General features: G+C 38.7%; 1 protein-coding gene and 1 pseudogene across 3 annotated transcripts in view; both read right to left on the bottom strand.

Moving 5' to 3' along the window:
- The window catches only part of PBX3 (PBX homeobox 3), a 226,915-nt gene that overhangs the window by 128,087 nt on the left and 84,772 nt on the right, over positions 1–14,056 (bottom strand). The gene's annotated exons all lie outside the window — the stretch shown is intronic.
- LOC100603304 lies at positions 2,684–3,609 on the bottom strand (annotated as a pseudogene). Its single transcript, XR_001116327.2, has one exon. The product of XR_001116327.2 is annotated as a 40S ribosomal protein S2 pseudogene (transcript).

Here is a 14,056-nt window from a genome sequence, read left to right as displayed (position 1 = left end):
CAACATCCAGAACAGTTAAGAGATCAACTTAATCTCCCTTGATTCTTTAACCAAGATAATCAATTCTGGCTACAGTAAAGTAAGCACTGCCCATTCAACAGCATTCTGAACAAAAGCTGGGTCTATGTACTAGAGGCATTGCAAGCAAGCTCAAGACCAAAACAAGTCATACACCAGTAGAGCTATACTCCAGAGACTTCACTCTTTTCCTGTCTTCTCTGTCACAGAATAAACTGGGGTAAGACAACACTCCTGGGATGAAATAGCAAAAAGGAAGAAAAGTAGAATGGTTATAAATGTCCTGTTGCAACAGTTACGTACATAAAAATCTAGCCATGCATTTCTCTGGTGCCTACCACATCACAAGTTCAAGACAAAAAACATATTACCTAGGGGGTGCTAGATTAACACAAACAAAAGAATCATCTACAACATTTCTCCTACACCCACAGAACCAAGCATTAGCTAAGTCTGATTTTAAAAACACTGCCACAAATTTTTTGAGTTTTCAACAGTGAGAATAAATTTAATTATCTGTATTTACCCGATTATTCAAATAGTTTAAGATCCAAGGCTATAGTTTTAGGATTTAGATAAAACTTGGTAACAAGTCCAAGTTCTACTACTTAATAACTAGCTGACTTAGACAATTTATTAAACCTCTCTGGACCTTAATTTCTTCGTGTGAAAAATAGGAATAATCAAACAAACCATAAAAAATTCCATGCAAAGAGGCTATCATAGTCCCTAGCACATGGTTAGCCCTAGTAAGTGTTAGTACATAATAATTTAAGAATTTCTAAAGAACAATATAGTTAGATGCTATATAATATAATAATTGAACTAATAGAAATCAAACAGCTGTAAGACTCTATGGAGACTTAAAAGTAACAAACTGAACGACTTAAAATCAAACAAGCAAATAATTTCACAAAGGAGGAATACTCTGGGTTCAAACCCTTACCTTGGACTCTCTTTACAATGCCCTTTTCTGGGCAATTCAATTAGAATGAGGTTCAAAGGAAAGAAGAAGAATGAAGAAATAACTCTGTAACATAAACATTTCCAGTCTTTGCCCTTCACCCTACTCATATATATGACTTCCCAAAAGACATATAGCATATTTTAAAACTAACAGTTTTCAAGTAAAAATTTTCTTGATATAGAAAGATATAGAATACTAGTGTTATAAAATTACAGTCAATGTACCAAGGAGAACGAGGAGTTAAGAGAGAAAAATGGCCAATTCTTTAAAGGAAAGAGAGAAAAATTCACTCAGAGGGTTAGCTATAGCTAAAGGATGGAAGGTGTGTTAAAAGTCACTAATAAACTTCTAGAAGCATATATAAGTAATAATATAAAAGCCAAGAAGAAAAGGCCAGAAAAAAATATGTTACTACACCTTTTGTGACACACTGCCCATAAGAAACAATTGCTAAAAGGCCAGCATATGCAGGACAGCATTATTTACATCTGACCAGAAGAACACTATTAAATAAATTCATTGTAAGTGGCATCTAAAACACAATGGACACATTTCCAGTGTGCTAAAAAATGAAAAATAAAAAACTCCATCCTGAAAAACATTCCTCCTTTATTCCAAAGTTGTTTCCATCTATAGAAAAATCTTCTGGAAAACAGTTTAAATATCACCATAATGCTAGACAAGTCACAATTATTAATCTTCACTATTTACTATTTAAGATTTAAAAAAAAAACAAGACAGGTCTGTGAACACGAAAAACATTTTTAAAAATCTCTCTGCTGATACCCATATTTACAAAGAGGCATCTGAATGGCCCACTGTCCATAGTGCTCCTCAAAGCCCAGAAATGAGTACCACAAGACTGACAGATAATAGAACACTGTACAGGTTTCTTAAAGCTTTTGCTTTATACTAAGAATTTAAGACAGCAAAATACTTCAAAATAGAGTATACATATATCAGATGTCAGGAGTACATTATCTCAATTCCATAAACAGGGAGGTCACTGAAAAGACAGTCTTGGAATGTTTAAGAATCATATCCCAACATTATCCCTTTTCTCTTTTGCTTTCCTCGGCCTTTCATGTCTTCTTGTCCATACAATATATATATACTTGGATGTGATCCAGTAATCCAAAACTATACATATCTAAAACATCTTCCCTAACTTTCCTATCAGAGACAAGAGAACCAAAAGGCTCTCATTTCCAGGCTTTTAAACTCCCCATAAATCTTTGGCTTTTCTCTCTCCTTCTGCCTACATTAAATCTTGCTAACTTTTATTGTGAAGAAGTTACATCAGTTCATCTGGCACAACAGGAGCTTACAAAGATTGGAAATATTTCTGTTATAGGGTTATTTCTGTTTCCTTCCTCTTTCTTTGGAACCTCATTCTAATTGAATTTCCATGAAAAAGAGATTCATTTACTCAATCTACAGATCTGAACAAGTGAGAGATCTTCTGAATCTGAGCATACTCCCCTTTATTCATCACCATGTTCCCTCTTGATTCCTCAAGTCTACAACAAGGAATGAGATTTAACTGGTTCACCTCAAAAATTATTGTTAATAGTAGTAACATATCTATTGAGTATCTTCTGTGTGTAAAGCGCTTGACTATATGTTTTCATGTACAATTTCATTTAATTCTCACAGCTACTCTATGAGGTAACCACTATAATTATCTCCATTTTAGAATTTTTTTTTCACGCTTAATTCACTTTATTTTTCTTGTATAAAAATCCTATGTTGTAGCCACAGCTGGAGCCTGGGTCCGCTGCACGGAGGCTCTGGTGTGGGTCTTGAGGAGGTGGTCAGTGAATTCCTGATAGGGAGACTTGGTAAATACGGTCTCCTTCCAGAGGTCGGGGGTCAGGTAGCTGTAGGTCTTAGAAATGGCATCAAAGGTGGGCTTGGCGAAGTTGCCCAGGGTGGCAGTGCAGCCCCGGGCTGAGGTGTAGCAGTCATCGATACCAGCCATCATGAGCAGCTTCTTAGGCACAGGTGCGGAGACGATGCCAGTGCCCCTGGGTGCAGGGATGAGTCGCACCAGCACAGAGCCGCAGCAGCCTGTCACCTTGCAAGGGACAGTGTGGGGCTTGCCGATCTTGTTCCCCCAGTAGCCTCTGCGCACGGGGACAATGGAGAGCCTGGCCAGGATGATGGCCCCACGGATGGCGGTGGCCACCTCCTTGGAGCACTTAACACCCAGACCGACGTGGCCATTGTAGTCCCCGATAGCAACAAACGCCTTGAACCTGGTGCGCTGGCCGGCACGGGTCTGCTTCTGCACTGCCATAATCTTCAAAACCTCATTCTTGAGAGAGGCCCCCAGGAAAAAGTCAATGATCGCTGATTCCTTAATGGGCAGGGAGAAGAGATAGATCTCCAGGGACTTGATCTTCATGTTCTTGACCAAGCGGCCCAACTTGGTGACGGGCATCCACTCCTTATCCTCGGCCTTGCCTCTGCGAGCTCCGCGGCCTCGGCCACGGCCCCGTCCACGGCCGCGACCCTGGCCCCGGATGCCACTGCCGAAACCTCCGCGGAAGCCACCGCAGTTCCCCATCCCAGGGCCACCAGGGCCTCCGGGCACCCCCCGCTGCACCGGCGTCATCCGCCATTTGGTGTTTTCTCGGAAAAGAAGCTCCATTTTAGAAATTTTAAAAGTGAGACACAGAAAGATTATTTTAAGTTACTTCCTCAAGGCAACCTAACTGGGAAATAGTGAAACTGAAGCCCAAATCCAGGTCTGAATGACTCCAAATCCCATATTCTGAACCATTCCCTTCCGTGTTTTAAGCTCTACCAAAAATCCCCATCCTAATTTGCTGCCTTCACTTCTTCCTCTACCTTGGCAAAAACTTCTATCACTTTCCTGGAAAATCTAACACGTCCTTCCAAAAATCCATTCCTTTCTGCCTTCACAATTCTACTTTATTCTTTTCATTTTATAAAACCTTCCCAGATTAGTGCCATACATTTCTAACCTAGACCTAGTTAGTACCAGCCACGACTCCTGGCCTTTGTTCTCTCTAATGTTTTGTACTTTGGTACAAAGAGCTAGTGTTATCTATCTATATTTTTGTCACAGACATTAGCAGAAACCAATTTAATCTTGTAAATAACAAACAACAGCAAGTTGCACAACTAGCAATCAACAATTATATTTATGTAGGTAAATTGGTTATATCTTAAGAATGTGATTTGACAGATTTTTCATATCCTGCAAAGTATATCTTCCTATCATTTCCCATTTACAGTCCAAATCTTCTTGTCTGCCAAAATATACCTAAAGTTCTTGTGGATACCAAGGAGCTAAAAGCTGAGTAATTACAAATGGAAAACAGTTTGTAGTGTGATGTAGCAATCACTCATACAAATTATAGAGGTCTCTTGAAAATTGTGAGAGCAAGAACCCATTGTCCCAAGTGGACTTAGAAGATGCCAGGTACAGCGGCTCATCGCTGTTATCTTAGCACTTTGGGAGACCGACACAGGAGGATCGCTTGAGCTAGGCCAACATTATGCCCCGGCCAACACAGTAAGACTCCGTTTCTAGCAAAAATTTTAACAATTAGCCAGGCATTGTGGCGCACACCTGTAGTCCTAGCTACTCAGGGGACTGAGGCAGAAGAATCCCTTGAGCCCAGGAGGCTGCACTGACCTGTGATCATGCCACTGCATTTCAGTCTGGATGACAGAACAAAACCCTGCCTCAAAAACAAAAGAAAGAAAAGATCGTACAACCTTTTTCTTCCATATGGTATCAAATACATGACATTGGCTCTGCTATTAGAATGTTTCTATCTACCATTTCAACAGGGCAGTACAAACCTAGAATGCACCCTTTGGTTGCTATCTTTTGAAAAAAGACCAACAAAACAAAGACTATAAAAAGTCTAGGCCGGGCGTGGTGGCTCATGCCTGTAATCCCAGCACTTTGGAAGGCCGAGGTGGGTGGGTCAGGAGATTGAGACCATCCTGGCTAACACGGTGAAACCCATCTCTAATAAAAATACAAAAAATTAGCCGGGCATGGTGGCGGGTACCTGTAGTCCCAGCTACTCGGGCGGCTGAGGCGGAAGAATGGCATGAACCCGGGGAGAAAAAAAAAAGTCTTGAGACCTTTACTGTTTAGGAAAATAAAACTGCAGAACAATTCAAAGTGGCTCTTTATTAACCTTAAGTATTATCATTTAGATTCCTCTTAAAGTATATTTTCATTTTAACATTTTAAATATAGCGTTACATAGTTCAAAATGCAAAAAGTACAACATTTTTAAGTCTCTTTCCTATTCTTGACCCCAAACACGTTGTTTTCCTCCAGAGGCAAATAGCATCATGTTTCTTGTATATTCTTCTGGAAATATTTTATATATATAAAATAAATTATATATATATTTATACACGTGTATATATATTTGTGTAATATATACACACACACAAAATAAGTATACATTTCTATTATTTTTCCTATATCAGATATACATGTATATAATACATATATATACCATCATGTACTTAGCTTTCTGACTTAACAACACAGCTTGTAAACTGGTTCTGTATTAGTGCATACAGAGCTTCATCACTCTCTTTGACAGACTGCATAGTACTACATTGAATAGGAGTAACATAATTTAACCAGCTCTCTACTGTTAAACATTTAGGTGGTTTCCAAGCTTTTACTATTCTAACCAATATTACAAGTATCTCTGAACACACACATTTCTTACATGCAAATATGTATGAAGGCTAAATGCCAAGAATTGCAATTGCTAGGACAAAGAATTGTGATATTTAAACTTTGATAGATACTTCCAAACTGCCCTCAAAGAAAGGTTGTACCAATTTATGTTCCCACTAGCAATTTCTAAGAGTCTCTATACCAGTTCTCTATCACACTGTTATACTTTTTGATCTTTGCTAATCTGACAGATAAAGAATAGTAGCTCAGGGAAGTTTTACTTGTTTTGACTCTTTAAAAAATGTTATGGATACATAGTAGTTTTACATATTTATGGTAGGATATTTCAATACAAGCATAAAATGTGTAATAATCAAATCAGGGTGACTAGAATATCCATCATCTTAAACATTTATCATTAGTTTATGTTGGGAACATTCCAATGTCACTCTTATAGCTATCTTGAAATATACAATAAATTACTGTTAACTATAGGTCACCCTACTGAGCTACCAAACTCTAGATCTTATTCCTTCTAACCAAATTTTTGTACCCATTAACCAACCCCTTTTAGCACCCCCTCCCTGACTACCTACCTTTCCCACCCTGTGGCAATCATCATTCTACTCTATCTCCACAAGATCAATTTTTTTTTTTTTTTTTTGAGACGGAGTCTCGCTCTGTCACCCAGGCTGGAGTGCAGTGGCGCAATCTCGGCTCACTGCAAGCTCCGCCTCCCAGGTTCATGCCATTCTCCTGCCTCAGCCTCCCGAGTAGCTGGGACTACAGGCACCCGTTACCACGCCCGGCTAATTTTTTGTATTTTTAGTAGAGACGGGGTTTCACCATGTTGGCCAGGATGGTCTCGATCTCTTGACCTCGTGATCCACCTGCCTCGGCCTCCCAAAGTGCTGGGATTACAGGGGTGAGCCACCGCGCCTGGCCAAGATCAATTTTTTTTAGCTTCCACATATCAGTGAGAACATGGGATATTTGTGTTTCTGTGCCTGACTTAATTCACTTAATATAATTGTCCTCTCGTTCCATCCATGTTGTTACAAATGACAAGATTCTATTCTTTCTTTTTCATGGCTAAATAACATTCCACTATGTATTAATATATGTATCACATTTTCTTTATCCATTCATCCACTGATAGACACTAAGGTTGAGTCTATATCTTCGCTATTGTGAATAGTGCTGCAATAAACAAGGGAGTGCAGATTTTCTTGATATACTGATTTCCTTTTCTTTGGATATATGCCCAGCAGGGTGATTACTAGATCATATCATAGTTCTATTTTCAGTTTTTTGAGGAAGCTCCATACTGTTTTCCATAGTGGCTGCACTAACTATAGTGTATGAATGTTCCCCTGTCTCTACATCCTTGCCAGCATTTTATGTTTTGTCTTTTTGATAAAAGCTGTTTTAACTGGGATGAGATGCTATTATATTGTGGTTTTGATTTGCATTTCTCTGACAATTAGTGATGCTGGGCATTTTCATACACCTGTTGACCATTCATATGTCTTCTTTTGAGAAATGTCTATTTAGATCTTTTGCCCATTTTAAAATCAGATTTTTTTTTTTGCTATACAGTTGTTTGAGTTCCTTACATATTTTAGTTATTAATCCCTTGTCAATTAAATAGCTTGCAAATACTTTCTCCCATTCTGTAGGTTGTCTCTTTGTTTTGTTTTGACTCTTGCAAGTCAGTAGAATATAATGGTTAAGAGTATAGACTCTACGGCCATCTCCCAGCTCTGCCACTCACTTGGAGCTGTGCATCCCTGGGCAGGTCACTTAACCTCTGTGTCTCCTTTTCCTACATCAAACAAGGATATTAATACTGCAATTTCAAACATTCTTGTGAAAATAAAACGAGTTAATACATATGAGATGCCTAGAACTGTGCCTGGCACATAGTAAACACTCAATAAATAGTAATTGTTATTTTTTATCCTATTTTGAGTGAGGATGGACTTTTTTCCACATTTAAGAGTTATTTGTATTGTCTTTTCTGTTACTTGTCTTTTCATATATTTTGTCCACTTTTTTGTTTTTTGTTGTTTTTTTTTTTTTTGAGACAGAGTTTTGCTCTTGTCACCGAGGCTGGAGTGCAGTGGCGCGAACTTGGCTCACTGCAACTTCCGCCTCCCAGATTCAAGCAATTCTCCTGCCTCAGCCTCCTGAGTAGCTGGGATTACAGGCGCCTGCCGCCACACTCAGCTCATTTTTTGTATTTTTAGTAGAGATGGGGTTTCGCCATGTTGGGCAGGCTGGTCTCAAACTCCTGACCTCAGGTGATCTGCCCACCTCAGCCTCCCAAAGTGCTGCGATTACAGGCATGAGCCACCATGCCCAGCTGAGATTTAAATATTTCACAAACAAGTAAAAATAACTGGCCGGGTGAGGTGGCTCATGCCTGTAATCCCAGCACTTTGGGAGGCAGAGGTGGGCGGATCACCTGAGGTCAGGAGTTCAAGACCAGCTTGGTCAACATGGCGCAACCCCCGTCTCTACTAAAAATACAAAAATTAGCCGGGCGCAGTGGTGGTGCCTGTAATCCCAGCTGCCCGGGAGGCTGAGGCAGGAGAATCCCTTGAGCCTGGGAAGTGGAGGCTGCAGTGAGCCGAGATCAAGCCACTGCACTCCAGCCTGGGTGACAGAGTGAGACTCAGTCTCAAAAAAAATAAAAATAAAAAAACAAGTAAAAATAATTGATCCATTCTAAGTTTTAGCCACTATCACATCAATGTACCACCTTAAAAACTTGTTGAAAGGTGATGTCTTTAGAGTTTTTCTTCCCTGCTCCCTCCTCAGCTATACTTCTCTGTCTCAGCTCATATTTTTCCTTCTCTTATAGAAACCTTCCCAAACTATTTTTTCTAAAGTCTCCCACTACCTCAGTCAATACTTCACAATGTTTATTATGCTTTGAAATTATTCTATTTATTGACTTATTTATTATCTGTCTCCCTGCACTTAATTGTATGGTCTTTCAGGGCAGCATATTTGTCAGCCATAGTCATTGCTGTATTCCCAACATCTAGAAAAATCTCTGGCTCAGAGAAAGCAAGCAGTGTTTATCCAATTAATGATACTGTTTAAAGTTAAACTGAAATTGGAACCCTCTTGGAGTGCAGGTAGAAATACAAAATGGTACAGCCACTTTGGAAAAGAGGCTGGCAGTTCCTCAAAGGTTAAACATAGTTATCTATGACCCAGCAATTCCATTCCAAGATATATAGCAAAGAAAAATGAAAACATATGTCTACACAAAAACTTACACACAAATATTCATAGCAGCATTATTCAAAATAGCCGAAAGTTTTAGACAACCTAAAACTTTTTAGCTTCCAGTACTCTGCAAGCCTCCTTTGAACGAAATCATACTACAAAAAGTTCCTAGAAAGTAAATTTAGTCTAAATAGGAAAAACACAGAATTTGAAGTCAGATACATTTCAGTTTGAATCTACCTCTGTCACTTATTAGCCATATAACATTAGGTTAATCCTCAAGTTTTACTAATCCTCAAGTTTTCTAATCTATAAAATTAGGATATACAAATTTATGGTGGTATTATGAGGATTCAGCAAGATAACAATTTTTTTTTTTTTTTTTTTTGAGACAGCGTCTCCCTCTGTGGCCCAGGCTGGAGTGCAGTGGCATGATGCAATCAAGGCTGACTGCAACCTCCACATCCCAGGCTCAGGTGATCCTCCTGCCTCAGCCTCCCAAGTAGCTGGGACTACAGGTGTGCACCACCATGCCCAGCTAATTTTTCTATTTCTAGTAGAAATTGGTTTCTCATGTTGCCCAGGCTGGTCTCAAACTCCTGAGCTGAGGCAATCTACCCTGAGCTGAGGCAATCTACCTCTCTCGTCCTCCCAAAGTGCTGGGATTACAGGCGTGAGCCACCACGCCTGGCCAATTTTTTTCATTACCAGTACATTCTTAGCATATTGCAGGAACTCAGTAAACACAAATTTCTTCCCCCTATTTGCTCCCCTTCCTAATTGTACTACAATAATTAGCACCCAAGGATAAAGCTCAAAGAAATTTTCCTTAAACCAAGTTGCATGCTACAGCGGTTAAGAATACCCAGATGCTGGAACTTCCCGAAATGACATAACAAGGTAGGTGTTTTTTTTTTTTTTTTTTTTTGAGACAGAGTCTCACTCTGTTGCCCAGGCTGGAGTGCAGTGGTGCAATCTGGGCTCACTGCAAGCTCCGCCTCCCGGCTTCACGCCATTCTCCTGCCTCAGCCTCTCCGAGTAGCTGGGACTACAGGCGCCAGCCACCACGCCCGGCTAATTTTTTGCATTTTTAGTAGAGACGGGGTTTCATAGTAGTCTCGATCTCCTGACCTCGTGATCCGCCCTCCTTGGCCTCCCAAAGTGCTGGGATTACAAGTGTGAGCCACCACGCTCGGCCACAATGTAGGTATTTTTAAGTCTCACCAAACTCCCTCACAAAACTAGACAGAGCCATCAGGAAATAATAAACCACAGATGACATTTCCTACAAAAGCAGGTGACAAGGAATCCCTCCCAAACCCTGGAATTATAGATAGGTGTGGCCAAAAACACCCAACAGCAGCAAGACCTGTGATCAGCAGCTATATGAAACAGTGGTGGTAAAGAGAAATACAAAAGGGTCCTAAAAGCCACGAAACCCAGAACTCACCAACAAATAAATACCTGCAAAGGGAAAAAGATCAATACTATTATATCTGAGAATCTAAGCAAGTGAATCTGAGGACAGTCACTTGCCATTCAGGCTCTAAGTCATGAGGGAAAACAATCCTAAGAATAGAAAAACTAATTAAATGACGTAACTGTCTATCTCTTCAGTGAAATATAATGAGGACCCTCTCCCAAAAAACTGCACAGAAAGTTTTAACTTCAGTCAATGGTCAATTGTTATTTGAAAACCATTAGGCTAGGCACGGTGGCTCACGCCTGTAATCCCAGCACTTTGGGAGGCTGAGGCAGGTGGATCACGAGATCAGGAGATCGAGACCATCCTGGCTAACACGGCAAAACCCCATCTCTACTAAAAGTACAAAAAATTGGCCGGGCGTGGTGGCGGGCACCTGTAGTCCCGGCTACTCAGGAGGCTGAGGCAGGAGAATGGCATGAACCCGGGAAGCAGAGCTTGCAGTGAGCCGAGATCGCGCCACTGCACTCCAGCCTGGGCAACAGAGTGAGACTCCGTCTCAAAAAAAGAAAAGAAAACCATTATATATTTATAACAATATATAGAATAAATCAAGTAATTATCTTAATTTTGTTAAGAATAAATTTTTTGTCATAAAAGATATATAAATATAAAATCTAAGAAGTTAAGTGAAACCCTGTAATCTTACATTTCAGTTAGAATCATCAATGTGAGCTCACTTATCTCCTCTCCTTTCCTGAAAGCAAACAACCAAGTAGCAATAAGTACCCTTAAGGCTCAAATTTTGGCCTTTGTATATCACTACTCAATGAAAAGAACCATGGCTCTTTGGAGAAATGGCAGATTCCACATCTGGTGGAGGAAATGTACAAGATGAGCCTGGCACGTTTTGGTGGGCCAGAAAGAAAGAAGCTAAAAAAGCTAATTAATGGAGTCTTATCAGAAGGACATAGGAGCCAGCTTGAAGGGGTTCCCACTGGACAAATGTGGTACAATTTCAGCATCAAAAAGTATAATGTCTGAAACTGATTAAAACACACTACATATACAAAAAGCCAACACTTCATAATAACTACTAAAAAAAATCAAAAGTTATACACCACTGGAGGATACTAAGGCACTACCTCATTACTCTGGAAATTGATAATTAAAGGGAAAGAATTAAACATTTTATACTGCCTTTCCAGTATGAATTGTATTTCTGGGTAACCAAATAGCCCTAGTGAATGGAATAAAGCTCTTTTAAAACACTCTGGCTAATCGAAATCACACCACTCAGCCTGGGCAACAGAGCGAGACTCCACCTCAAAAAAAAAAAAATTCTGGCTAAAAAATACAGAAAGAATAATATAACTGGACCATTTCCAAGGCCTAAGAAATTCAGTAATCCAGGCACTGGGTCATCCATAGATGGTAACACCATTAGGTGAAAGAAGGGGAACTTTACAATGAAGAAATCAGGCTGGCACTACCTAATCCACTGATCAGTCTTAGCATTGCAAAAAGTAAGATGACTAAACGTTATGGCTGATGTGATGCATGATGAATCTAATCAAGCTTTTAGATCTAATTCTAGTCTAGAAGAAATTCAGGAAATGGAAGCGTAAATTAAATACTGCCACAAGGAAGTATCAGCCAAATCTAGAATTGGGGCATTCTACAGGAAAAACATTCTGATTTTTTCAGCAAGTCAATAGTATATGGAAAAGGACAGGTATATGAAAAAGGGGCAGAAGGAAGGAATGTGAATCTGCACGGAGATACAAAACAAGTATAACATATTAGTGGTTAAAGCTGACTGGTGGTTATATAGGAGTTCATTGTACCCTCTACTTTTGTGAATTCGGGGGAAATTTTATAATAAAAAGTAAGACATACACACCAATGAACAACAACACCAAAAAACCACAATGACTTAGAATCAAACAGCTAGAGTTTGAATCGTAGCTCTACACTTATTGTGTGAATGTGAACAAGTTATTTAGCTTCTTTAAACATGGTTCTCCTTCTATAAAATGGGAAAAATATTACCTCCATTTATTAAGTTTGAATGAGATAATAGACAAAATGTGTCTAGTACATAAAGAGCCCAGTAAATGTTAACCACTGTCATCATTAGTATTAATGTTATTATTATTATTACTATTATAGAGGATATGATAGCAAAGGCTTCTGTATAGTTCCTTATATAAGTAGCCAATTTGGGGGGTTCAAAACTCTTATTTCATTTTCAAAAACACATATGATACACAAATATAAAACACCTATAAATGAGTACTTTTCCTTTTCTATTACTCAGCTTTTTGAAAATTAATAAACACAAACATGACTATCACCAATGTAACACTAACGAAGTTCATTTGTCTGAAATTTTATGCTATACTTCAGTTAAATTTAACTGACACAGTGCTATCAATATTGTATCTACAATTCTTCATAGTTCCATTGTTAAATTTAAATTGTCCTTAATATGATCAATAAAATAGATTATATAAGTAATAGCAAATCTAAGAAACATGCAAGGCAATATTTTTCAACTAAAAAATAAAAATATTCTCATTTCTAAACAAAATCATATTACCTATGCTTTAGATAGCAAAAAATAACCCTTTTGTAAATAAAAAATTATACTGAACTCTACAGTGCTGAGGCAACTGATAAATTTTTCCTTTCACTTTTAATCAAGCTTCCTGTTGTAAGAGCTCAGCAGACAGTGACGCGAGACACTGCCTCCCAACTTCAGTTCACCTTTGCAGTTCCACAAGGGACACCATGTCAAGATTGTTCAGCTTTTTTGATGAGTGCTGCGTGGGTAACTAATGTGTAAATGCAGATACCTATAGAAAGCAGTTTTGACAGTGATGTATTGCAACTGGTTCCAGATGTCGGCAAGGGATGTTTGGCCAGGCATCTAGAGCTCCACTGCCACGGGGCAGCACCAGGACCAAACCAGTCTTGAAAAGACCATGGCACTCTAACTCTTCAATTACAATCTTCTTAAAACAATTATTTTGCTTCTCTTCTTTCAGAAAAACACTAAAATATTACTGCTTTGTTGCTCATTTTTTCTAATTTAAGGAAAGGGCTGACATAACAAGCCTAATAGTTTGGCTTTCAAAGGAAACTTCAAAGTGAGTGGAGGGAATATTAAAAATGAAGCACATACTCATCTCCTATAATGAGGTTTTTAACTAAATTGCACCAAAACTTGCATATGTACAAAAGTTTAAAGCAACCCGTGACTAGCAAATTAAATGTTGAGATTACTCATCTAATAATAGAATTCTTAAGAATATCATTGTAAATATGATACATATAATTATAAACCAAATCAGCAAGCTTATTTTCTCTTGCTGTCCAGAAATGTGACAAGTATATATTAGCTAAAGAAAATGTACCTCGGTTGCATTTGACTTTAAAAATTAAATAATGAATCTTGTAATGATGTATTTTGAGAATAAAATTCTAGAAATGGAAGACTGACAAGCAGCATGTGAATAAATGAATTTCTGGGCCACTGGCTAATGAAATACAGAAAGATGTACACAAAAATTCCAAAGTGAAAATGTTATTACAATCATACAATGAATCGCCTTTAACATTTAAAATTGATAAAGTTGCACTTTCTACATGAAAAATGTTGTAGCACGGCTCCAACACAAGCATTTGGTCTGATGGGAGTTTTTTCAAACAACCTGTC

This window comes from Nomascus leucogenys, chromosome 8, assembly GCF_006542625.1.
Source record: "Nomascus leucogenys isolate Asia chromosome 8, Asia_NLE_v1, whole genome shotgun sequence".
NCBI classification, from domain to species: domain Eukaryota; kingdom Metazoa; phylum Chordata; class Mammalia; order Primates; family Hylobatidae; genus Nomascus; species Nomascus leucogenys.
This window is presented reverse-complemented; position numbering and strand designations above follow the sequence as displayed.